Raw genomic sequence first — 27,420 nt, 5'->3', positions numbered from 1 at the left:
GTTCAGTTGAGGCCTAGGGGCCCTGGCAAGAGCTGGCACCTGGTCTGCCAGTGTCCCACTCTCATTTACATAGGAAATGCTCAGTGGTGCTTACAGCAAATCCTATTTATGCTCAAAATATTACTCCCTCTCTGTCAATAAAGGACAAGATGCATCACCCTTCTCCAACACACTGGAAATGGAAAGGAGACAGAGAGAGCCCCGTATTCAGTATATATCTGTGATGAGAGGTTCTCGGGGCCCCATTTTCCTCCCAAGGAATGCCCACAATCACATCCGGTGTGGGGAGAAGCAGTCCCTTGTAGAAGGATAGGAGTCAGGCTTTTTTGGTGTATGGTCACTAGTGGAGGAGATATGAATCGGAATGTGCAGATACTCACTCGTTATATCACAAGCGCTTTCAAGCTTGCATTCCTTTCATTCTTAGGAGTAGATGACATGACTGCCCCCTCGCCATTGGCATTTGGGGGCAATGATGTCTGATACCATTGGCTTAGCTCTCTAATGCCTCTAGGAATATTCTCCATGACACATATTATATAGTAGTAGCACTCTAATAGGTCTATGAGTGCACAACAAATGGACTGTGAATCCTGCTGTTGTGTGACCACAATTAATAACCTGTGAAGCCTGAGTCTGTGATGCCAAAATTAAAAATATTAATAGAACTTAAGGGGCCAGTAGATGGGTAGGTAGAAGAATTGCACAAGCAGGATATAATTTCACCTGGCAAGTTCAGGGAATGAACGGCACCAGTTGTGCACGTTCCAGAAACTGATGGGCATTTCAGAATTTGTGAGGATTATAAAGTCCCGGTAAACTCCTGGTTGGAGGTGAATCGATATCTGATTCCAAAAGCAGAAGAATTCTGTGCTAACTTGGCAAGAGGGGTGACATTTATAAAGCTTCATTAGTCTCAATCATATCAGCAGGTTGTGGAAGAGGATATTTTTAATTGAAGGACATAGCTAGTAAACTAGTATTCAGAGAATCGTACATTAGGTGCTGCAGGGGTTAAATAGGGTCATCTGTCATTTGGAAGCCACATTGAGCATTGGGAAAGATACTGAAGAAAGTGTAAGAATCCTCGGAGTTTCAGAGAAGACTGTAAAAATATAATTTTACGGTAGAAAAAGAAAAAAGTGCTTTATTCCTGTATGGAAGTTATTCGGGGCATAGCAGAGATGCAGAAACATCCCCTGAAAAATAACCAGTTCTGGAGAACGTGGCTGTACCCCGAAATATTTTAGAGTTTGGATCTTTTATAGCAATGCTGAATGGTTATGAAAGATTCATTCCAAATTAATCAACTTCAATCAGCCAACAGTTTGCAAAGTTAAGAAGAAAATGTGAAATGAGCGTAGCTCAAGAGATAAAACTGAAAAAGAAGCAAAAGCAAAACTGAAAAGCTTCTGTGTACTGGGGCATTATATTTCAGAGCTTCCTATACTCTTAGCGTGCACTGTCTCTCCCATGGGCTTAGGAAATATCATTCCACAAATATATAAAGGGGAAAAGATAAACATAACATTTGCTTCCAGAACATATAAAAAGCTGAGGAATTACTTTCATTAAAAAAGAAGGGCTTGGCACTATTATGGGGATAATTACATTTCATGAGTGCTTGTCAGGAAAATATCCCCGCAAGTCTTTAGTAAACATACTGATCCTTGGATCTGGCCAAGCTGTGCTCAGTGCAAGGCTGGAAGCAAGACTAATAATGGCTTTATGACATCACAGCAGTCTACCAGTTCTTGGGGCAATCAGGGGTCAGTTCAACCCCCAGGGTAATTTAGAACATCCTAATTATTTTGGCATGTCACTGCCTGGAAGGCGATGGGTTACACCAGCCTGGAATCACGGTAGCATGACACATTCTTGGCCACATCTCTTTGTGCCCTCTACACCAAGGAGGCCAGAATCTAGCCTACTAGGTCCAAAGGCACCAAGTATATCGCACTTCTAACAGCAGCCAGGACAGAGAGAAGGGCTCTGTTTCTGACTGTGTATCAGCACAACATCAAGGACAGAGGGCCCAATTAAAAAAAAAAGTTTACCTTTTTCTGAAAGTAAGCTAATACCATTCCAGCAGCCTTCCTGTTACAGGGTATGGAATGCACCTGTTCAAACCAATAATATTTCACTGACTGATACAAGATTTTTTTAAATGTGCCTTTTATTTCAGTAAAACATGCTAATGCTGAAAAGCTCTCACAATAGCTACGAGAGTGGAGCCACATCCAGAACTGAAATCACTGTGCACAGGTCTCTTGCCTAGATGATTTTCCTATTACATCCAGAGAACTCTATAATTATGGATACTAAACAAGAAATGTTTTAATTAAAAGTAATTCAACACATCCTTTTCTAAATGGGGAAATCAGAAAGGAGATAGAGACTTTATCCCTACTTTGTTAGAAAAATGTAGTTATCAGTACAAGATGATTGTTTACAGTGGAATAATACCAAACAGTTTACAAGTGAGAATACTGGTTGAATTACTTGAACATCACAAAGACGACTGATAAAGAAAATTCACCCAGAAGTTCTTTTTGGTGGCTAGACTCAGATGAGGACATAGAAAGGTCAGTGTCTTATTGTAGAGAAGATAAGAATAAAAATATATAAATAAATTAATGGAGGTATCCTATCTCCCAGAACTGGAAGGGACCTTGAAAGGTCATTGAGTCCAGCCCCCTGCCTTCACTAGCAGGACCAAGTACTTATTTCACCCTAGATTCCTGAGTGGCCCCCTCAAGAATTGAACTCACAACCCTTGGTTTAACAGGCCAATGCTCAAACCACTGAGCTATCCCTCCCCCATGATACTGAAACTGCTTCCAGTCATTCACTGCCATGTGCCACTCTGCCCTGGCCAAAGTACTGAATTTGCAGAGAAGAATAAATGAATGTACTTAGGGTTGTGGTGCTTATGGCAGACGGCCAGAAGTAGAGCACCATACATAATGAAACGTCAAAGTATATGGGAATCTGTACACTGCATGTGGGTTTCCTGGATCATGTCAGATAACAGCCCTCAACTGGTTTCTGAGAAATTTCAAACATTCCTCAGGATTAATGGTGTACAGCACACTAGATCTGCCGCTTTTCATTCAGCAACAAACGGGCTAGAAGAACCCCTTGCACAGGTACTTAAAAGGGCATTAAATAATGAAGTTTGCAACATTTGTATTGCACATTTCCTGTTACCATACAGATCTCCCCCACCCTCTACGACAGAGAAACCCCCAGAAGAGTTTGTTCTAAAATGTCCCTAACAAACTAGATTCTACTGAGCGAAGATTTAACAAAATGATTGAATGAAAAACACAGAGTAAAGAGTCCAGCTATAAATTCTGGGATTATATGCTTAGACCAGAGAGTATTGGCACAGGGAAAGGAGGGCTGGAACTGGGGGAAATAGCGGTGTCATGAAGGAATGAGGACTGATGACTTACCTGGTAGATTTCAGAGTAGCAGCCGTGTTAGTCTGTATCCGCAAAAAGAACAGGAGTACTTGTGGCACCTTAGAGACTAACAAATTTATTAGAGCATAAGCTTTCGTGGACCACAGCCCACTTCTTCGGATGCATATAGAGTGGAACATATATTGAGGAGATATGTATACACACATACAGAGAGCATGAACATGTGGGACTTGTCTTACCAACTCTGAGAGGCCAATTAAGTTCCACTCTATATACATCCGAAGAAGTGGGCTGTAGTCCACGAAAGCTTATGCTCTAATAAATTTGTTAGTCCCTAAGGTGCCACAAGTACTCCTGTTCTTTTTACCTGGTAGAGGTTAAGACAATACAGAAACATACTGAGCAAGCTATTACAAGGGTTTCAGAAAGGAAAACAAGCTGCTAACAGTAGACCGGAAAGGAAATGATTGTCCTTCTTATTTGCCTGAAGAAGTTTTAAATGATAATGTTACTCTAGAGAGTGAGTTGAAGGAAGTAGATAGAGAACTGGAAAAAAGAGCAGGTGCTAAATGCCCTTTCCGGCAGGTACTTTTGATCACAATGTAAAGACAGACCTCTCATAAGACTAAGCTAGTAACAAAAATGTTTGCTTGATTTTTTTTTTTAATTATGGAGGAAGAATTTGGTGTGTGTAATTGAAAGGCGATGCCATTCTGTTTTCTGCATGCTGTAGCTTTAAATAAAGAGGTGCCTCCTTGCCTTTCTGCAATGATAGATGCCATTTTTTGTTTTTTTGTTTCAGTTCAGATGCGCAATATTACAAGGTGATAATGTCTCTTTCATGGAGACATGATATTCGTTCTTTCTTAGTTTGATGTTTTCTCTAATCTAGACAGAAAAACTCAGGCTCTGTTCTCTGGGTGTAATCCACCAGCGCAGCGGGTTAGCACAAGGCTGTATGGAACACTTAAATCCCACTTAAGTGATGCACAAAGCTCAGACAAGTTCTCTACAAAGAATTTCACCTTTCATGAAAGGGAAAAACATAACAGCAAACATATTTCAACAAGAGGAAGTCACTAGCAGTTCTCCTGAGGGAGAGTAAATCTCTCTGAGTCTTATGAAGTCTGTGAAAACACAAATAATAGATTTATCCCTCTGAGAGAAAGCCTTTGCAGTGGCACAGGGGGTATTTAATCTGTTCTGATTTCAAGAATTTCACAGAGGTCCCAACCCTGCAAGGCAATCAGTACAGCTGGGTGGGAAATGATTTGCCTTTCCTAGGAACATTTTTGAGATTTCAAGAAAAGTTTCTGTCTCAAATCAGTATGAAAAGTCAAAATCTCAAAAATTTTGCAAACTGAAAAAAAACCCAATTGGTTTGGGTCAATCAAAACATTTCATTTTCAGCTTTGATTTTTTAAAATATAATTAGCTTAAATTTCAAAACCAAAAGTCATTTTGAAGCAGAAAACTGGAATTAAAAAAAAAATAGTAGAAAAATGTGTCAAACCTGACCCTTTCCCGCAAAAAGTTTCAAGTTTGATGAATCAGCATTTTCCAGTGGGGGGGGGGGGGGGGACATTTTCCCAGAAAAATTCCTGACCAGCTCTAGAGCTGGGCACCTTCAATTCCCAGTGAAGCCAACAGGATTAGAAAGCACTCTGCACCACACAGGATCAAGCCTAAAGTCATAGAGGCAGGAAGGGAGAGGGATTTTCCTTGCACTTCCATAGCTTGATTTGTATTATTCACAAGTTTTAGTCAAATACCAGTGATCTCATATTGAAAACAGCTGCCAAACTTTGATCTTGGAGGAGATTACAGGAGGGAGAAAAAAAAATCCAGGAGTCTGATGTCATGAACAGTGGGATGAGCTTATTCTGTCTAGAGTTGAGCAGAAAACCAGAAGTTGGAATCGTTCATAGAACAGCCAGAAATCCTGTCCACAGAAATCTCTCTCTTTACCAACGTTTACCTCCTTTGAGGTGTATTTGGCGTGAAGGTACGTGTTTCTGCTTCTCTTTAAGTGAATATGAAAAGCCCTCAATTATTCAAATTCACCACAATCTTTCTTTTCTTCCTCAGACAAATTCCTTGATATTTTTTTTCTCTGTTTCTGTTTCAGTTACAAAAGAGATTATGCTACAAGGGAGGATTATTATTAATTATGATTATTTCTTAATCTTAAATTGCTTCAAATTTTGTTTTAATGTTAGACTCTATCTTTCAAAAGTAGTCTTGATGATTAATGGGATTTGCAGCCCAAAATGACACCCCTTGACAGCAGCTAAGGTGTCACTGACCCAGTGGAATTTCAGTTGCCAAGTGACTACACTGCATGTCAGAGGGCAGATCATTGTAACCGTAGGTCACTTACTGTGTCTCCCAAAAGTGCAAAAGAATTCAGACCACAAACTTCCTAGTTTGTCTTCAGTGAGAGATTCCCTAACAAACTGTAGAGAAAACATACTGAGTGAACTCTCTCTTTTGTGTCTCTTACGGGTATCTTGTCTTCTGTGCTTGTTATTTGGATTGTTAGCTTTGTGGGCAGGGACTGTCTTTTTATGTGTATTTTGCATTGCTGAGCTTTATTATGTGTGCTTAATAAATAACAGAAGGCAAATATGAAAATCTAAAGTGTGTGCAATGTACAGCAAAGCTGACAGAGTTCAAATTTACTTTTAAATATTATCAAGCTTCTTGTTAAAAATTACATCTTGCTTTATATTATAGTAAAGGAAAAGCTTTAAAGTGTCAAAAAACGTGAGTTGTAAGCTGATGATAATAAAAGAAGCTTAGAGTTGGAGTTATTTCTAGGAAGATATGGTAGAAAGAGCAGGTAACAATGTCACAATATATGCTAGAAATTTTAAGTCACTCCTGGTGCAGCATGCAGTGACTTTTAGAGATGTCTCAGCATTATAACAATAGTAATACAACAGCAGAACACCAGGACAGGGGAATTCAAATAGTTTGTCACTAGGATCCCCAACTTTGAATTACTTTTCACTACATTGTTGGATATGTATTATTTTAAACAATGATATATTTTAAGGCTAAAATGCATGTGTTAGAAAAATTTCTGTTTACACTCCATAATCCCCAAAAGTCTCATATTCCAACATGCTATTTTAAAAGTCTTGGGATAGCAAGTCATATCAATAATATGATTTTTGTTGTTATTGTTGTCTGCTCTGTGGAAATTTGCAGATGAAAGAGAGAAAGATGTTTAAATGGGAGTTTCTTCATAACTGAGAATTGTCCCAGGTTTACTTGTCCTCAGTATTGTCAAGTTTTGAACTATACAGACTTGAAGGAAAGAGAAAGATCCAGGAATAGATGTGGCCAAATTCCTGGCCAAGACTTTGGAAGAAGAAGAGGCAGGCCCCAGAAAAATTTCCACGGGTTTTACAATGAGCCCAATGCATGTTAAACAGGATTTGAGTTTAGTCAGCGCTACCTGAACACTCCACAATCCAGACATGACCAATGAGGGTCCTTGATTGGAGGAGCTCACCAGTAATGTGGGCCATAACTTTAGGAAACTTTCAGCACTATATATCTGAAGTCCTTCCTCAGGCAAAAAACAACAGGAGTTTTGTAAGGTTTCAATATAGTGCCTGTGAAGAGTTTGTGTCAGTTTCCACTGATCTAGTCTTAAAATAAAACATTATGAGATAGATTGTAAGGGGGAAATCTTCAAAGGCACAAACGACAGTTAGAGGGATTGAAAATAAAGGAGAGATTTTCAAAAGCATCTAAGTGACTTGGGGGCACAAATCCTAAATCAATGGGTCTTGTGTTTCTATGCTGAGTTGGTCACAAAACAAAGGTTTGTTTTTTAAATTCATTTTGGTACACATTTTCAGTGGCAAAATTTTGAATTTTGTCAAAAATACAAATACTTTACAAATTTTCAATTCTCAGCAACCAAAAGTCAAAAAAGAAAAAAAATTAGTCCAAAAAGCTGCTGAAAACTAAAAAAAAAAAAGGGGAGGGAGGGAGGTTATTTCCCCCAAAATAAAATAATCAAAAATAAAATAAGAAGAAGAATAAATTGACAATTCAAGGAAAACAAAAAAATTCGGTTTCAATAAAAAAGAAGTTTGACCAGCCCTATACTTCAGTCAGTGCTTTTGAAAATCCCACCTTGACTGCCCTGTGTGTCTTTGAAAATCTCTTCCTAGACAGATACACAGAAGAGGTTTTCAAAAGGGCTGATTTGCCTCCCTATTGCATTTGCAATATTTGTTCCCGAAGTTGAATTGCAGGCACAAAGAGGAACCTGTGTGTCAAACTACCTGACTGCAACTGCTATGCAACTGTGCATGCAAATAGCACTTTAAAAAGGGTAGGCTGAGCCTGAGCATAGGGTGACCAGATGTCCCGATTTTATAGGGACAGTCCCGATTTTTGGAGCTTTTTCTTATATAGGCTCCTATTACCCCCCATGCCCTGTCCTGATTTTTCACACTTGCTGTCTGGTCATCATACCTGAGCATGACTGAAAAGACAGCTCCACCTTTAAGCACTTTTACAAATAGAACAAGCCCTGTGTGAGGAGGTAGTTTAAACAGTATGACTGCTCCCCACAGATGGAACCTGAGAACCAAATTCAGCCCAGGTTTAACATGTGCAACTCCCGCAGCAGTAAATAGGAGTTGCACCCACTTATGATCTTGGCCCAGAGAGATTAAATGGCTTGTCCATTGTCACACAACAAATTAGTGGAAGAACCAGATTTAGATCTCAACACTTCATGGCTCCCAGAATTCAGCGTCACACATCTGCATATATATATCCCACCCATGTGTATGTACATCCCATCCACATTCTAGGGGCAAAGACAAACAAAGGGAGTTTAAGGGAGCATTATTCAGCTGGGTGTGCAGCCCCATTGTTTCTAGATGTTACAGCACATACACTGGCAAGCAGTGAAATGTCATCACAGCACCGTAGTATCCTTATTATTTATGTGTATTGCAGTAGCTCCTAGAAGTTCTAGTCATGGACTCAGATCCTATTGCATTAGGTGCAAACACAGACCAATGGCAAAGAGCTTACAATTTAAGGGTATGTCTACACTAGGCAGACACCATAGCTACATCACCACAAGGGTTTTTCCCTCATGATGGTCGATTGGGGACACAGCTGTGTCTACATTGGGGGCTAGGTCGGCATAGCTATGTCAGTCAGGAGTCGGAGTGTGGTTTTTTTTCACACACCGGACTGATGTGGCTAAATCAACCTGACTTTTAAATGTAGACCAGGCCTTAATAGAAGCATATGATGAGAGACAACAGGTAAATCCAGACAGACAGGAAGTGCAAAGTTACCTGCTAAGAGGGGGACATTTTAGATATCAGGCTGATAAGGGAATGGGCAAATTATAAAATGTGGAGGTAGAAGATTTAGCTGCAAAGTTGCCAGATCCCAAAACTGAGTGGAATGTTTTGGGCTCAGACTGAGTCCTCTCTCCTTGAGTCCCTGCATCACATACCCTTACTGTTGTGCTAACACAGGTTTTGAGGGTTTAAGACATATATATGCTGAGAATGATTTTCCTTACGTACCAAGTAATTTCCCCATAGTGACGAGTTTGGCTTGCTTTCGGCGCTATGTAAATTTTATTTCCTCTCAATATTCTGACTCCTCAACTATGTTCTACGGGGTTGTTTTTCTTTAAAATACCTTTGATCTGATTGTTCAGGCATATGGACCCTCCGATGCTGCCTACTCTGCACAATGTTCAGCTTTCACGCCTATGCAAACCAATTAATCTCAATAGTGTCACATGGCTGCAATTTAGGACAGAATGTGGTCCCTGGTTAATTTCAGATAGTGGGGCTGTCAACATGCAGTTATGGGTTTCTTCTGAGAGGTACATCCGAGGTCACAGCTAGCCTCAGGAGAAGAGAAAGTGTCACGGCTAGCAGCCCAGCTCCCTTTGACTTTAATGGGACTTGCACCTGGGTAACAGAGGGAGCAGCAGGCCATAGATGTGTTTCTAGGGCACTTTTTCCGCACTGGCAGAGTGAAGAGAGCTATAAGGAGGAAGAATGATGTTCCCATCTCTCTGCATCTTTGTGACCTTCCTGCTTACCTCGGTCTGTCCCTCTGGAGGGAATTCCATCCCTTTTGCCTTTATTCAATGTGATTTCCCATCAGCAAACACTTTCTTGGTCTTCCTCAAGAGCATATCATGTTGGGAATGGGAAATTACATTATATAAAGGCAAAGGGAAGAGACTCCCCTCCAGGGAATGATCTGAGCCTGGAAAACAGGCATGCTGAGAAGTGATAATACTCCACCTCATCCCAGCTCACTCTCCTCCCCTAATGGTAATGGCTAATGATAAACTGTCTCATGATAATGGCTAAGCTGGTGGCCTGTTAGTTCATCACTTGCTGTCAGCCCTTACTAGGGTGACCAGATGTCCTATTTTATAGGGACAGTCCCGATTTTGGGGTCTTTTTCTTATATAGGCTCCTATTACTCCCAACCCCCTGTCCCGATTTTTCACACTTTCTGTCTGGTCACCCTACCCCTTATCCTGTGAAAAAAAACAACTGTGAAGCCTTAAAATGTCCACTTAGGGCCAGATCCAAATACCATTGAAGTGGAAAGATAGAAAGACTCCCACTGACTTCAGTGGGCTTTGGATCAACTGATACAATTACCACCAAGGGCTAGATCATCATCTGGTGTAAATGGGCATAATTCCATCAATTTCAGTTGAGCTGTGACATTTATAAGCTGGAGATTTGGTCCCAGGGATCTATTTACTAGAAATGGATGGGTAATAAAAAGCCGCTGTTTGCTGCCAGTTTATATTATAACTCCATTCTCCTGTCATCTGGGGAGAGCATTCCCAGAAACCAGGGCTCAGCTAAGCCAACAAAACTTGTACAGAAGATGTTTCAGCACCAGCGATATCGTGACAAAGGCTTTTTTTACTGTATTCCTTGTCTGGGCAGGAAGGATCAGAAATCAATGTAGCTGGCCCATCACTAATTCCCATCACAGCTAAACAGTTCTGTGAGATGGGAAACACAATATAAAGAGACATGCTTTAATTTGTATCAGTTCTTGGAGTAGATGCAGGAATTACTAGGTACGTTTCTATGGCTTCTGTTATGCAAGAAGATCCGACTAGATGATCTAATGGTACCTTAATGGCCTTAAAATCTGTGAATCTATGAAACCCTGAGCTGTAGGGTAGATTCATAGGTTCAAAGGCCAGAAGGGACAATTGTGATCATCTAATTTGACCTCCTGTATAACACAGGCCATAGAACTTCCCCAAAATAATTCCTAGAGCAGATCTTCTAGAAAAACATCCCATCTTGATTTAAAAATGGTCAGTGATGCAGCATCCACCACCACTCTTGGTAAATTGTTCCAATGGTTAATTATTCTCGCCATTAAAAATATATATGCCATATTTCCAAACTCTTGCTTTCAGTGCAGAAGGTTCTACATTTAAACCCTGCAGATGGACAATGCAGGGTCTTTAGAGACCTCCCTCCAGGAGACTTCTTTATCCTTCCTATCTGTGAGATGGTCCATTGAACAGGCTGCTCTCCTCCTTGTTACTGCCCTGAAGGGTCTTATTCTTGCTACATCCCATTCTGTCCTAGTAAGGACAGCATTGGAAACACACCAAACTCCTTTTTCTGGGGGAAAAAGACAGCAAATAACAAGAAATTTGGGGAAGGACGGTGAAGTGGCAAGTGGACAAGCTGAGGTAAATGGCCTCCTTGTAGATATATGCAGCACAAGCAGAGAATTATGTAGCATCTTGATAGGAAGGTAAATTATACTGCCATTTGCAGCTGCATCAGCATGGAGCCCTGCTCTGTAGCCATCTCTTGAGTTAACACAATGTGGTGGGGTGCTCGGGCAACTGTACTGTTTATTTCCTGGCCCCCAAAAAACCATCCTCCGTGATAAAAAGTAATCAGGAATTATTTTCATCAGACAATTCTGATGTCTCCTTTTATTAGGATCAAAACTGATTTGCTAATTTATTTCCTTTCCCATGTTTGGACATGGATCTTTTATTTTCTTTCTTCTAAACAATACTAAAATGTCCAGATGGCAAATAGTGATGTTGGCTGATAAACAAGCATCCAACTGGTCTGGGATTGTTTGCAGAGATCTGTGATAAGTACCATAAGGGAAAGGGGTTTCTTAGGCTTCTAAGTGTGGAAGAAGCCAAGCTAGGATTTCACAAAAACTAAGGCAATGTTTTAAAGCTGAAAAACTTTCCAAATGGGGCTTTTTTTTAAAAATTGTGAGTTGCCAGTTCATTTTCGGAGTGGCAAGGCCTGGTTTTACACCATCATAGTTTAATGCCAAGTCAGAGTGAGTCAGGCACCAAACATATATATATATATATGGTAACAAAAGGAGCTTGTAGAGGCATGTTGGACAAAGCTTCCATTTACATCATTCATCTGAAGAAAAGAGTGAGAATTTCCCACACATTATTGTGCCAGTTTTCCTGTAAAATCGAATACCTCACAACCAAGAAATCCCCGCCCTTTGGCTCAACAATGGACCTCCTTCCCTGAGCTAGAGAGAGGGGCAATGTATGAAGTTTGGCTAAAAATACTTCACTAGATGTTTCATTCAGTGATTTAGAAATATTCACTTTTTAGTGAAATGCAGTGAGACTCCCCACCCAATAAGCCGTTTTCTCCCACAAGAGCCACACTCTATACAGTGTCATTCAGCCTACAGTTCCACTATGCTCATTGCAATGCTGTTAAATATGAGGGGGTTTCATTCTGCTGCACATAACAAGAAGCTTATCTGCTGCCAAGCTCACTGTATATATAGATTCCATTGTACATGAATTAAATTGAAGTTTAAAAAAATTGTTAGGATGGAATGAATGAGTTCTCATCATGTACAGGGGGAAATACATTAAAATAGGCTTGATTTTAAATACCAGATCTAGACACTGCTAAACTTTCAGGGTATTTGAACTCTAAACCTAGCTAAGGACCAAAGTTGTGTTTTATACTGGGCCAAACCAAAATCCATCCCAGATCCAAACTTTGGGATGTTCATAATTCAGATCTGGATCCTGGTCCATACTTTGTCATAAACCCATCTCTGAACATTAAAAATCTCTCTCTCCCTTCGCAAGTCCAGCATTCCCCCCTCTACTTGCTTGTTTTACAGCCTAGTTTCCCCTGTCCTGTGTTCCAGAGCTCATATTCTCTCTTTTTCTAGAATGGGGAATGTGGGAAATTTCTTGATTATGAAAATTGTGTCTCATTCAGTTTACACATTCACTTTTCCTGCTTGGTCTCAGGAAGCAGACTTCTTTCCAGAGATTTCTCACTGACTGTGTATCCTTTTGGCATGTCTGGGTTGGTGTGAATGAACAATCAAGAACTGTCAACATGTGACTACAACTACCTTACAGATACCATGGAGACCCATGACTGGACCATTAACTTTTAATGCCTGCTGGGCAAGAGAACTTTGTGGAATATGGTGGGTGGTTACCTGTCTAAACACAGCTCCTGCCCTGCCTAAACTCAAGGAGGAGGGAAGGGTACAAGTGAAAAAAAGCATGAATGCAACTACAGAGAAAGAACTGAACTGTTAAAAGACTTGCTCAGAGAACAGAAGAAGGTAATCCCATCCAGTAACTGTTGGGCAAGGCCAGGGAGGCTGGCTGCAGACAGGAATCTTCCAAGCTGTGCAAAGAGGGACCTTCCTAATCATGCAAGAGGATGCTGACAGATTAGGGGAGAGTTGTGCATTTAGGCTTTTCTTTACCATTTTAACCCAGTGTTCCTGAATACTGTTGTCCCGTGGACTGATAAAGAAAATCTTGTTTTGAAGAGGCTGTCCTGTGTCACTGCAAACCGCTCTCAGTCACAGAGCTCCAAAGAGGGGAAGTCTTGAACTGGAGTCCAAACCCACTGAAGGAGCCATACTGAGAAACAGAGGTGCTGAAGCCAGAGACCCAGTCTCAGAGTAGTGGAGTCACAGGAGTGGAGTCTTCAGCAGAGTGAGGCCCAGGGTCTGTCTCTAAGAATGGTACACTCCCAAAAAGGCTTTATAAAGATGAGAGGCATGGGATGCCCTGTAATATCAAGACAGCAGGGACAGAAGGGACCTCAAGAGGTCATCTAGTTCACTCCCCTGCACTCATGGCAGGACTAAATATTATCTGGACACCTGCTCCTGCCTGGAAGGGCTTAAAAGCAGCCCTGGAGAGGGCTGCAGCTCTAAAATATGGGCTGATTGGGGAAACGGCTGCAGCTGTGCCACACCCCAATCAGGCCACAGCTGGCCTGTATAAGAGGCTGGGAGCCAGGCACTCAACAGTCTCTCTCTGGATTCAGAGAGAGAAGGGCCTGGCTGCAGGAAGCTAGAGACAGGGTACCTGAGTGGAGCAGGGCTGGGGAAAGGCAGAGGAGATGGGGAGCTCCAGCCTGGCATTGGGCTAAAAGGTACTGGGAGGTACAGAGGGCAGCCCAGGGGTAGGCCAAGGCAGCAGGTCCAAACCCAACCTTGCCAGTGATGAATAGGCTGATACTGCAGTCTGCCCCAGGGCGTGGGGCTAGACAATGACTGGCAGTAGCCTTATACTGAGGTAAGGTAGGAATAGTGTGTGGGGGTTCCTTGGGGAGTGAAGACCCTAAGACTGAGGGGTTACTGCCAAGGGGCAGCACCCCAGGTAAAAGGGCACCAGGGTCTAGGGAGGGACGGGGGGGGGCTAGAGGACAGGCGGATCACTAGCCTGCAGAGGGCACTCTGGAGCTGGAATGAGCTAATTCCCAGAAGTCACCAGCAGGAGTTGCCACAGGGGTGAGTCTGCTCCTCTACAGATAGAAATTCCACAACCTCCCTAGGCAATTTATTCCAGTGCTTAAACACCCTGACAGTTAGGAAGCTTTTCATAATGGCCAACCTAAACTTCCCTTGCTGCAATTTAAGCCCACTGCTTCTTGTCCTATCCTCGGAGGTTAAGAAAAACAATTTTTCTCCCACCTCCTTCTAACAAGCTTTTACCTACTTGAAAACTGTTATCATGTCCCCTCTGTCTTCTCTTTTCCAGACTAAACAAACCCAATTTTTTCAATCTTCCCCCATAGGTCATGTTTTCTAGACCTTTAATCATTTTTGTTGCTCTTCTCTGGACTCTCCAATTAGTCCACATTTTTCCTGAAATGTGGTGCCCAAAGCTAGACAAAATATTCCAGTTGAGGCCTAATCAGCACAGAGTAGAGCGGAAGAATTACTTCTTGTCTTGATTACAACTACTGCCACACTACTACAGGACAGGCCCAACAAAGAAAGTAACAGAATGCCACTAGTCATCACCTTCAGCCCCCAACTAAAACCTCTTCAGTGCATCATCAAGGATCTACAACCTATCCTGAAGGACGATCCATCACTCTCACAGATCTTGGGAGACAGGCCAGTCCTTGCTTACAGACAGCCCCCAAATCTGAAGCAAATACTCACCAGCAACCACACAACAAAAACACTAACCCAGGAACCTATCCTTGCAACAAAGCCAACTCTGTCCACATATCTATTCAGGGGATACCATCATAGGTCCTAATCACATCAGCCACACTATCAGAGGCTCGTTCACCTGCACATCTACCAATGTGATATATGCCATCATGTGCCAGCAATGCCCCTCTGCCATGAACATTGGCCAAACCGGACAGTCTCTACGTAAAAGAATAAATGGACACAAATCAGACATCAAGAATTATAACATTCAAAAACCAGTTGGAGAACACTTCAATCTCCCTGACCACTCAATTACAGACCTAAAAGTTGCAATACTACAACAAAAAAACTTCAAAAACAGACTCCAATGAAAGACTGCTGAATTGAAATTAATTTGCAAATTGGACACCATTAACTTAGGCTTGAATAAAGACTGGGAGTGGATGGGCCATTACACAAAGTAAAACTATTTCCCCATTCTTATTTCTCTATTTTTTCGCCCCCCCCCCCCCCGCCCAGTTCCTCACATCATCTTGTCAATTGCTGGAAATGGGCCATTTTCATTACCACTACAAACAGTTCTTTTTCTCTCCTGCTGATAATAGCTCACCTTAACTGATCACTCTCCTTATAGTGTGTATGGTAACACCCATTGTTTCATGTTCTCTGTGTGTGTGTGTGTATGTGTACGTGTGTGTATATATATATATATATATACACACAATCTTTCTACTGTGTATTTTCCACTGCATGCATCCAATGAAGTGGGCTGTAGTCCATGAAAGCTTATGCGCAAATACATTTGTTAGTCTCTAAGGTGCCACAAGTACTCCTGTTCTTTTTGCGGATACAGACTAACACGGCCTCTACTCTGAAATCTAACTCCTGCTAATACATCCCAGAATGATGTTTGCTTTTTTTGCAACAGCATTACACTGTTGACTCATATTTAGCTTATGGTCCACTATGAGCTCCAGATCCCTTTCTGAAGTACTCCTTCCTAGGCAGTCATTTCCCATTTTGTGTGTTCAACTGACTCTTCTTTCCTACATGGAGTACTTCACATTTGTCCTTATTGAATTTCATCCTATTTACTTCAGACCATTTCTCTAGTTTGTCCAGATCATTTTGAATTTTAATCCTAACCTCCAAAGCACTTGCAACCCCTCCCAGCTTGGTATCATCTGCAAACTTTATAAGTGTACTCTCTATGCCATTATCTAAATCATTGATGAAGATATTAAACAGAACCGGACCCAGAACTGATCCCTGTGGGACCCCACTCATCCTTCCAGCATGACTGTGAACCACTGATAACTACTCTCTGGGAACGTTTTCCAACCAGTTTTGCACCCACCTTATAATAGCTCCATCTAGGTTGCATTTCCTTAGTTTGTTTATGAGAAGGTCATGTGAGACAGTATCAAAAGCTTTACTAAAGGCAAGATGTACCACATCTGCCGCTTTCCCCCATATCCACAAGGCTTGTTACCCTGTTAAAGAAAGCTATCAGGTTGTTTTGACATGATTTGTTCTTCACAAATCCATGCTGTATATAGATATATATAGATATAGGGTAAAAATAAACAAATTGTACTCACAATATACCCAGAATCTGCATCACTGATTTCTTTTTCAATAGGAAGCTAACCTGCAAAGCCTCAACATCTGCTAACACCACCACCACCACAAAAATACAGTTTATTCCCCAAATGCTAGAAACGATGCAGGGGTGGGGGGAGAATACAGTGCAGCTACCAAAAGGTGGGAGTCAAACTCCCTTTTGTCACTACACAGCTGTACCAGTGTAGCACCTGAACTTTTCATGAACCATCCAAACAGTTCAGCTTTAGTACAAACATTTATGTTGGTTATAAACATAAATAAACTGAGTCTGATCAGCAATGGCTAAATTCTTTTGTCAATTATGCCCAGAGAGATCCAGTGTAACACTACTGAATTGTTGGGTCATTGGAGTTATTCTGGATTTACAGTGGTAAAACAGCATAGATTTTGACCCAGGCCGTTTTTTAACCTGCTACGGCTAATATCTTTGCAAACCTTTTAGACCACTGTAATTACTCTCAAAACTTCAAATACACCCACATCCTTCCCTTCTGCAGCAGAAAACTTTCAAAAAAAAACCCTATACACTCTGGTATTTTTAACCATAATTTTCTGAACACTATGTCCTCTTTCACGAACACTGGGGCATCAAGTCCAGTTGCGTTAATCAATTGGGTCCAGAGACATCAAAATAATGTGACATGACTGCCCCAGCTGCTCAAGAGATAGCACAACAGGATGTGTTCAACCTGGGGAGTGTAAAGAAAAATGGGTTTTTGCAGTTCATAGTTCAAGATGTCAGAAACAGTTCGGTACAAGGCTACACTCTCCTTGAAAAGGGATTTTTACCCCAGTGTCTACTCTGCCATCCTTTAAATTTGAATAATCTGCAGAGGGTATGAAACAAAAGATTAAAAAACAGATCACTGAGTAAAAATCTACCTGATATTCATGCAGTAAATACCTGGTACCTGCATTATACAATATCTCACAAACTAAGCAGGGTTGAGCCTGGTTGATGGGAGTTATCCGAAGAAAAGAGAGACTTCTCAGGAAATGGAGAATGTTTCAGTGTCTAAGGTAACTTAGTAGATTCTGACTCCCTGGCATGAAGTTAGCGGGTCCTATAGATTAAACATTCAGCGAGTCCCCTCTGATCATTAAGAAACCCATGGTACATTTTACTAAGGGCTTAGCTACACTTGCAAGATAGAGCGTATTAAATCAGCCCCAGGCATCCTAACTCTTGAGGTGTCCACACTGGCAAGGCACTTAGAGCGCCTGGACTCCACGGCTAGAGCACTCCTGGTAATCCACCTCCACGAGAAGCATAGAGCTTGCTGCGCCCTGGCTGAAACGCCGGGATGTCAGTGTGGACGGACGTGTTGCATTACTGCGCTGTGTGTGGCCTCTGGAAACGTCCCATAATCTCTTGAAGTCAAGTGGCAACTCTGGTCATTGTTTTGAACGCAGCTGCAGTCATGTGGATATCCCCTTTCAAAGCTCTGTTTCTGACAGCCAGCATGCTTCTCTGCTCCAGGACAAAGCAAACCAATTCTGTGGAATGCTGCTGCTGCAGAGGCAGGTGTGTGTGCGTGTGTGTGAGAGAGAAGTGGTGGGGAGGGGGATCTGCTGCTGTCTGAACTTACAAGACAGGATGCTGACACACTCTCTGCCCCCCAAAACAGACTGTCTCTCCCCCCACCTACACACAACACACTCCCTGTCACACCACCCCCACATTTGAAAAACACGCTGCATCCACTTGCACAATGGAATAGCTACCACAATGCACTTCTCTCTGTGGCGTTGCAAGACCTGCTAATGTGACCATGCCACTGTGCTTGCAGCTGACAGTGTAAACACATGGCAGTGCTTTCCCTGCTACAGTCTCCCAGCGCTCCACATCTGCAAGTGTAGCCATAGCCTAAGGTAGCAATATTAAGTGTAGTGTACAGGACAAATTCTGTCTTGGCTAATTAAGTTCTGGCAACCTGAAATTGCCATTGTAGTTTCAACTGACAATAGTATATTCACCCTCACTTTCTAGCTTAAACTATTGTCTTCTTATTATACACTATTAAAAAGTGCTGGATCACACAGTGATGAGTTGTCATAGAATCACAGAAATGTTGGGCTAGAAAGGACCTTGAGAAGTCCAGCTCCCTGCAATGAGGAAGGACCAAGTAAACCTAGGCCATCTATCCTCCTACTCTACTGTAGGAGTGCGATACTGACTTGGATTCTTAATACATTCCATGGGTGGCGTACCCGAGCCCACTTATCCACTGACGCTCTAAAAAAACTCCCACACCCCAATCTGGGTCTGTGCTGGTTATGTGATATGTATGTATCTCTTCATCCTTGTAACCAATACCTGTTATCCCTCATAACTCAAGCCGGACCCCCGATGTACAGTATCTTCCCTCTTACCTTGTGTATATTTAATTTTAAACTAACTTTAATAAAATTTAACTATTATTTTACAGAGAGGGCCAGCTTCTGGCCTCCACTCTAGCTGCGATGTCCCTGAGGATTCCTTGTGCCTGGGTGGACTCCTCAGGTTCCATAGAGCTGCCAGCATCTTAGTGGGGAAAAAAGGGCTTTGGCTGGATTATCTCTGCACCCTGGCATGGATGGCTGGGGCTGTAGCCATCTGAACATAAGTTATAACAGCCATCAGACTGCTCTGACTTGCACCAGGGACTGGACCAGTCCCAGGATCAGTGGGGACTAGAGAAATCAGCTGCATGTGTGATGAGAACTGATGAAGACTGTAACTCTGAGGGAAGAGATTATGAGAGTCCAGGCACACCGGGCAGCCATTCTTAAATACTTAGGCCTTGTCTACACTACACAGTTTTGTCGGCAAAAGGCAGCTTTTGTCAACAAAGCAGTGGAGGTGTACACACTACACTGCTCCTCCGGCCGACAAAACTCTCCTGCTTTGCTGAGGAAAAAAAACAAACACCTCATTGAGAGGTGTAGAGCTTTTTGAGGCACAGTTAGACCAACAAAGCATCAGTGTAGACACTGCATTAGTTACATCGCCATAACTGGCCTGTAGGAGGTATCTGACAATGCCCACCATGACCGCCCTGCTCACTGTTTTGAAATCCGCTGCCCTGCATCCAGCTATACAGGCATGCACCCCTCCGCTTTAGAAACAGCTCAGAGTGGAGAGCTCACATAGCTACTGCCCAGCTGAGCATGTCAGCTCCCGGCAGCAAACACACTCCTGGACTACAGGGGAGGGGGTGGCTCTCTTTGGTCAGTGGGGAGAGGGGCCTGTGGTAGAACTCAGAGGGAAACACGGAATCAAAACATTATCGCGGAATCCTGCTCTCCCTGGCACTTGGACCACCGCAGCAGGCAGGCAGGACAGGCTGTTGTGGAGAAGGGGGGAAAGAGCATACACGTGCTGTGCAGAGCCGGGGGCTGATGTTGGGGTGTTCCCGTCCCCCCACCAGTGTACCAGACTCTGCGGAGCTGGGGTGTGGGAACAGGGAGACACAAACAGTATGTGCAAAAGCTTCTGCCGCAGGATTGGTTGCTTCCAGCTGGTGTCTGAACTTAGAGACAGCATGCCGACACACTCACTCTCCCCCAACACACTCTCTCTCTCTCTCACACACACACACACACCTGCTGCACCCCCTGCCCGCACCAGCCCCACACCCCCTGCCCTGCCCACAGCCAGCCCCTGTCTCCAGGCAGCCCCGCACCCCCTACCCACAGCCAGCCCCTGCATCACCCCCTGCCCTGCCTCCAGCCCCACACCAGCCCCTGTCTCCAGCCATCCCTGCACCCCCTGCCCTGCCCGCAGCCAGCCCCACACTCCTTGCCCCTGCCTCCAGCCAGACCTTACCTCCAGTCAGTCCCTGCCCTGTCTCCAGCTATCAATGTACGTAATATATAATTTTGTTATTATTTATATAGTTTTGGAAAGTAAATAATACATGGAAGAAACTAAAGAGATTTTTTTACATTTTTTTTTTTTTTTAGTCATCTCTGCCGGGGCCCCGCCGAAAATGTTCGAATTGGGCTCCGCACTTCCTAAAGCCGACCACACACACACACACACACGCACGCACGCACACTTCTGTGGGCTTCTTTTGTTAGTGTTCAGCAATGTCAGTTTGGTCATATTACCGAGTGCTACTTTAAAAAGTGTTACTTTTCAGGCACACACCCATTACAAGGTTCATAGCATGGTGCAAACCAACAATGCCAGGCTCAGCACACTACAGCAACACACATTACTGTGGCTCAGTGTTAATATGCTCCTTCAAGGCATCCTGCAGTCGAATAGCCTCCCCGTTCAGTTCCTCTTATAGCCTTGTGTTCATAACACACAGCACAATACTGAACAGCAGTGCAGGATCCATGCTTTCTGACAGAGATGGCTGAGTTGCAGGTTACCAGGGCAGTTGAAAAGCAGCTGGCAATCTATTAGGATGCCCATAGAATGATGGGATTGAGAAACCTGCATCATGTGATGCTGTACCTGCCTCCAGGAGGCATTGCAAACCCTTCCCAAAGCACCTTGTGGCCAGTTGCACAGTGGGATAGCTACCCACAGTGCACTGCTCTCTGTGTCGATTCAAGAGCTGCTATTGTGGATGCGTTCCACTGACACAAAGAGCATAGTGTGGACACGCAACAGTGGCTGTACATCGGCGTAACCTGCATTGACAAAACTCTGTAGTGTAGACGAGGCCTTAGAGCTTTTAGACACTAGCCTGCCTTAGCTAATAGTGACAAGCAGATTTCCCTTGAGGAACTGCAGCTGTGCACAAGTCATGTGTGAAAATCTATTAGTGATGTGTAAAAGTGTGCAGCATTGTTGCAGCCACCCTCAATGGCACCTATATCTGGCTGTAGTGATGGTAGGCAAGGGATGAAGTGAATTCCAGCCTCTTCTATTAGGGGCTGGCACCGTGTCAATGTGGTACCACTAGCAAAGTGCTTACAGCCAGTTCATCTGAAAGTCAGATCGCTCCATGAAATATTCAATGTGCAGAGAAAGAGACACCGGCAAAAGTTGTTTGGCCATTAGACCATCACACTCTGCCTAGTCAGGAGAGCCGTAAAGCTCCCACCCAGGGAAAAGAGCTTCATTTCAGCTGCTACCAGAGAGGAGCTAAATTGCAGTAAGAGTTACAGTGTATTTTATGTGCAGTCTGACAGAAGAGAGAGACAAAAAAAGGCACCACCAACGTGCTTCTTGATGAGTTTTAAGTGGAGTTGTGTATGTAGCTGAACTGCTATATAAAGCCTCTGCCCTGGCATGGAGAATAATGAAATACCACTTATTACAGCTGCTTTGAGAAGGTGAATGTCTCAAGAACTTTCAGCCACTGATTTTCACTTCTCTTTCCTTCCCTTTGTCTTTTGCTTTCCCTCCAGTGAAGCTCCAGTGTGAGCGTGACATGCTATTAGGTACTTTCCGGACTAACTGCTGCGCAGGGTTAGATGACTGATAAGGGCACCGTAAACTAGGGAGTAGAGGCTTATATTTTTATTGAGGAGGGAAGGAATGGGGAGCACTGAATAATGACTCATGCAGGGCTCTTTTGTGACTTATATGTAATGATGAGTAAAATACTAGTGACTGTAATGTAGCCAGAGGAAGTAATACAGGAATTGCAAATGCAAAGCCCTTTGAATGGAGAGTGAAGAAGGAGCCTTCTCCAGTGGCACAGGTGGAGTTGAATCAGAAATGAATTGACACCTTTTCCCCTCTTAAGGAGTAATGATCAAAGAGCTGTTATCAAATGTGTTCAGAACATGCACACAACTTCATATGCAGAGTAGGTGCTTAGGAGGAGATGGTGAAGGGAAAAGAGCCAGGCCTGGTGTTCGGAGCCATCCATTCCTTAGTTTTAATCCTGCCTCAGACACTGATGTCTCTGTGGCCTTTGGAAGGCCAATTACCCTGTGTGCCTCAGTTTCCCCATCTGTAAATTAGGGATGGGGAAATTTGCCTACTTCCAGTGAGGTTCTGAGAATTAATTAGGTATTTGTAAAACACCTTGGAGATGTGAAGTGCTATACTGGTGCTATTATAAAGAGTATGAGAAAGTGTCAGGGGGTGTTTGTGTGTCAGATACATCATACCACATTAGCTCTGTTCTGTTCTGATTGCATGAATGTGCAAGCACTTTATGTATACACACTGGTGTGTCTAACATCCATATTCTCTATCTATAAACATTTTTATTAAGCCCTATGCTTCCCAAATACAGAAGTCAAACTCTGCCTATGGAGCCAGTCCCATGTGGTGGGGCTCAGGGTCGGGGCGCCACCTCCACCCCCTGACTCGCCTCAGTGGGCCACCTAGCCACCTAACCTGTCTGGGTTGTGGGGATGCAACCAAAAAATATGTGGGGGGGGCATGTGGCCTCTGATAGGGGACACAAATATGCTTGCTCATCCCGGGCACACAAATGCCCAGTTATGGCTCTGGCTGGGACTTCCCAGGCACACACTTGTCACATGTGAAGAAGAGGAAGTCTGTGCAGCGCATCCTGATGCCAAGACTCTTTTTAATTTTTTTCTTCTAGAAGTGTTTTGCTACCATCCCCCGCTGTTCTGTCAGAGACGTGCAAATGTGCACTGACCTCTGCTTCCCACACAACACGGTTAGCAGAACAATGTGATTATAAAGACACTGTGAAGCTAGGCAGCGAGCCAGCTACTGGAAAGGAAGACATATTAATGGCTGACCATCTCTCTCAGCAATGAGCCAAACATAGAGCATAAGTCCTTGAGGAAAAAGGCACGTGAGAGAGACACTATAGGGTTTTCTAGCTACTTATGAAGTACATAATAATTAGTTTACTTTGTGTCAGGCCCTTCAGCTAGGGACGCACAAAATTGTGACTTCAGTTCACAGGGGGGTTGCTGCAAACTTTGGTTTTAGTTCACCCATCCCAAAAACTTATCCAAAATGGATAGACCTCCATGACTAAATCAAAAGTCTTACAGATCGACACCACAGGTATCCACCACAAGGGCACATAAAGAATGTGTATCTAGGAGCAGTATGGGCAACATAATACAGCCACTTACAGGCATAGCGGGGGTTGATCCATCCCTGTGATGAAACAGATTTGGGGACAGAGGGAAGCAGCTTGTTTCTCCTATTCAGGCTATTACAATGATGCAGAATTGCCTCTCCAGCAGCCGAGTAGCCTCCTTTCTGCCCCCGTCTCCAAACACCCCCTATGCCTGTGCCTGCTACCAACATACTGCACAGTTGGAGACAGTTCTGGATCCAGTGTAGAAGCCCTTTCACCAAGGGTATTCCTACGCCTGCCCTGTAGCCATTCTGCACCAGGTTAGCTGCTGCAAGAAGTGAACAATGGTGAAGAGGGTCTCTCTAAGGGCTCTGTATCCATACTGCATCCACCCATAGGGACAGATTGAGTGATAGATATTTCAAGCTACATTTTAAGTGAGTAAGATCCCCCCTTACCCCCCCCCCCGCCTAAAAAACCCATAAGAGATTAAACCCTGGCAAGGAAGATAGGTTATGAGATGCAATAACGAAGGGTAATGATGTTTATTCACCATGAATAAAAGTGGCAAACATTAAAGCAGCTGATAGATGGGAGGAGAGGCTAAAGGTTAGTCTCTGGGCCCCATTTGTTTTATTGGGACTTTTTAAAAGACAATTTACAATTGGTATAGTACTCACTGCTGCAGACTGCTATTTCTGACCTGGTGTCAAGCACATAGAGACCAAGGATTTTCATGGCTGACTTCCCGTAGCATGCTGGTAAATGATGTAATGGAAACAGTACTGCAGTCAGACATTTTGTGTGTTCAGCCACTGCCACCTGAAAACTTAACATCACATAGCTAGGACTAATCTTAGGTCTTTGCGAGACAAGGTCAGACAGCTGCACTCTTGCAGTTTGTTAATCAGAATGGGAGGATGGGATAGAAAGTTATGGAAGAGAGACTGAACAGCGACCTTGGTTTTAGGTACCCCGACATATTGTTGTTATGGCTAGAAATACTAGAAATGTTTTGAGATAATGAGTAGTTTGTTCAAATTAGGAGAATTGGTGACCCAGTAGAGGTTATTACGCTGACCCACAATGAGTCACTTTGGGTTATGTGTTTTGTTAGTTTGCTATAAAAGATTAGGTAAAAGTAAGTATCTCAGAGAAATCCGAGGGAGCTTTTCTTCAGCGAAGGAGCTAACATCTAAACTCCCCATCAGCTGGGACAGAAGGAGGACCCCTGTAAGCCCGGCACGTGATCACTCAAAACCATCTCAGACGTGAGTAACTATATCTGGGATCATGGGCAATGGATGCAACTTCCTCTGGGGGAGGCTAGCTCCTTGTCCTGCCTCTTCCACCACAGCCCTGCCCACACTCCACCCCTGCTCTGCCCCAGGCCCCACCGCTGCCCACCGCTGACTTGCTGCTCACCTCTTCATCCCCCCATCAGGTCCCCCCTCCGCTCACCTCCTCCCTCACCCACCTGCCACTTGCCCATCTGCTGCTCACCTCCTCATCCCCCTGCCAGACTCCCCCTCCCGCCACGAGACCCCACCACCAGCCATGCAGCTGGCTCGCCACTCACCTCCTCATCCTGCCGCTCCCCCCGCCTCCCCCAAGAGACCCTACCACCTATTCACCTTTAACGCACTAGTAAAATTCCCCTGTGGGAACTGAAGAGCTACAGATCAATTGCCAGATAGATTCTCCTCTGAATGGCAGGGAGTTCGGTGTATACTGTATAAAGAGAGATGAAAAGTCAGGCTACCTGCGCCAAACTGAAGCCTAATCTCTCCTTTTGAAAAGTGTTTGTCATTGACAGCCTGCATTAGGACAGTAGTTTAATGACCTTTCTTACACAGAATTCCTTGCCAGACTCGCTTACTTAAACTGGGTTTGAATAAAATGACTAGATCAAGAAATAAATTCACTGACTATGTCAGCTTCTCCTTGAGCCAGGTTAGTCAAAAATACTTCTTCTTGGTACAAAGAATAACTGACGGGTCATTTGGAAACTGTTTTTAACCCCAAGAACACATTTTCCTATAGCTGAATGTCGCCAAAGGCTTCCTGGGCGTTGGCAAATGACTGTTAAATGACTTCATTACCATTTTATGGTCCTTAACAATTTTAGTGATCTGCTACTAGGTCTCTGGTCTGTGTAAAGTTACTCAGGGATCCCCTCCACTCCCCTCCCCAATCCCCCGCCTGTTGTTCGCAACCTCACACACACACCCCATACCCCACAGAGATGGAAGGTGAGGAGGAGGGACGCGCCGGTAGCTCCTCCGAAGGGGGAGGAGGGTGTAGTGGAGGAGATGAGGAAGACTCACACCAGGCAGCAGCAGGCTGTAGGAGTCTCCAGGAAGGGTCAGAGCAGAGAGGGGAAGAGGCAGGTTGGGGGCATTGGCGCTGACTCCAGTGGACTGGAGCACCCGTGGGGAGTCAAGATCCCCTCTCACCACCCCACCCCACCTCCTCCTCCACCTCCCCGCCTGAGCACGCCATGTCCCTGCTCCTCCACCTACCTCCCAGAGCTTCCCACCAGGCCGCCGTTTGGTGGTGTAGCAAGCTCCGGGAGGGAGGGAGAGGAGCGGGAACATGGCACACTCAGGGGAGGAAGCGGAGCCGGGGCGGGGATTTGGGGAAGGAGTCGGAATAGGGGCAGGGAGGAGGCAGAGTTGGGGCGGGGACTTTGGGGAAGAGGTTGGAATGGGGGCAGGGCAGGGTGGGAGGGGACGGTGCCTCATAGAAGGGGTGGAGTCGAGGCGGTTCGGGAGTAGAGGGGGGTTGAGCACCCACGGGCGGGAGCAGAAGTCGGTGGGAGCACCATGGCCCAGGTGTCGGGCAGCAGGTACGGCTTGCTAGGGGAGGCAACGCCTCCACTTGCCTATTATACCCGCCGCCCATGTCCAGGATGTCCTAAACCTATTGTGTATGTGTGTGTGCTTAATATCGAATAGTAGTTTTAGATAAGAGCATGCTTTTTTGTATCAATCATTTCTCAGATGGAAGCACTGTGATCCCATTGATTTATTCCTGATACCACCTGGAGAGAAACAGTTAAGTTACCACTGCTTTTGGTTCTGAAAAAACCCAGGTAACAACAGGATCAGACTCCATAGTTTTTATCCCCTGGTCATAAAGGCATTATGTTGGAAATAATAAAAGGCAAGACTTTTCCAGATTTCCCTTTTATCTGATAATTTTCCGTACTACTTTGTTGCAGCAGGATGGGTTTTGCATCTATTCCACATTTCCTTTAGGTAATTGAAAGGAACAGCATCAGAACTGAATGGATTGCTCCTGGGGGAAATTTAGCAACTTGTTTTTTTCCACTGGATTCATTGCTACCGAGACAACTTTAAAAACAATAGACGTAATTGTTTTTCATCTTTTCCAAAAATAAAGGAGCTCAATGCACTTACCTATAAGATGCGATGTGACAGCTGTAATTTCACACTGTGCCATCAGATTACATGCTGTGGGAGCTCTTAAAATTTAGTTTTTGAAGTGTATTATCGCTGTATGTTTTTTTTATTTCTTGATGTGCACTGTTTTCCTATAAAGGGAACAGAAATAGGGAAAGATTTTTTATTTGCTTTTCCTTTATTTCTGCTTTGGTGCTTTTGATTGGTTGCACTACTAGACCTATGACATACTATGACTTTTTTAATTCTCATGTAGTCTTACTTAACAGCAAACAATATCTAATGTGTAACAGAAAGGTCTCCTTTGTAATCTTTAAAGACTTTCAAAATCAGAGCAACTTACACATAGGTTGGAGATGTTAAATGTTCTTATCATTGGGACTGTTAGGCATAAACTCCTATTCTTCAAACTGTTTCCAAAAGACTCTGGCACTAGGGCCGGGGGAAAGGCGGCTCTCCCCACCACCGCATCGCAGCCTCCAC

General features: G+C 43.8%; 1 protein-coding gene across 2 annotated transcripts in view; it reads left to right on the top strand.

Moving 5' to 3' along the window:
• Positions 1-5,279: 5,279 nt before the first annotated feature.
• BDKRB2 (bradykinin receptor B2) overlaps positions 5,280-27,420 on the top strand; it is a 35,709-nt gene continuing 13,568 nt past the window's right edge. The window contains exon 1 of one of the 2 annotated variants that reach the window (XM_034770168.1): positions 5,280-5,433. The gene's annotated coding sequence lies outside the window, so the exon portion shown is untranslated. The remainder of the gene's footprint in view (positions 5,434-27,420) is intronic. The other variant, XM_034770167.1, reaches the window with a different exon arrangement.

This window comes from Trachemys scripta, chromosome 4, assembly GCF_013100865.1.
Source record: "Trachemys scripta elegans isolate TJP31775 chromosome 4, CAS_Tse_1.0, whole genome shotgun sequence".
In the NCBI taxonomy this organism is placed as follows: domain Eukaryota; kingdom Metazoa; phylum Chordata; order Testudines; family Emydidae; genus Trachemys; species Trachemys scripta.
This window is presented reverse-complemented; position numbering and strand designations above follow the sequence as displayed.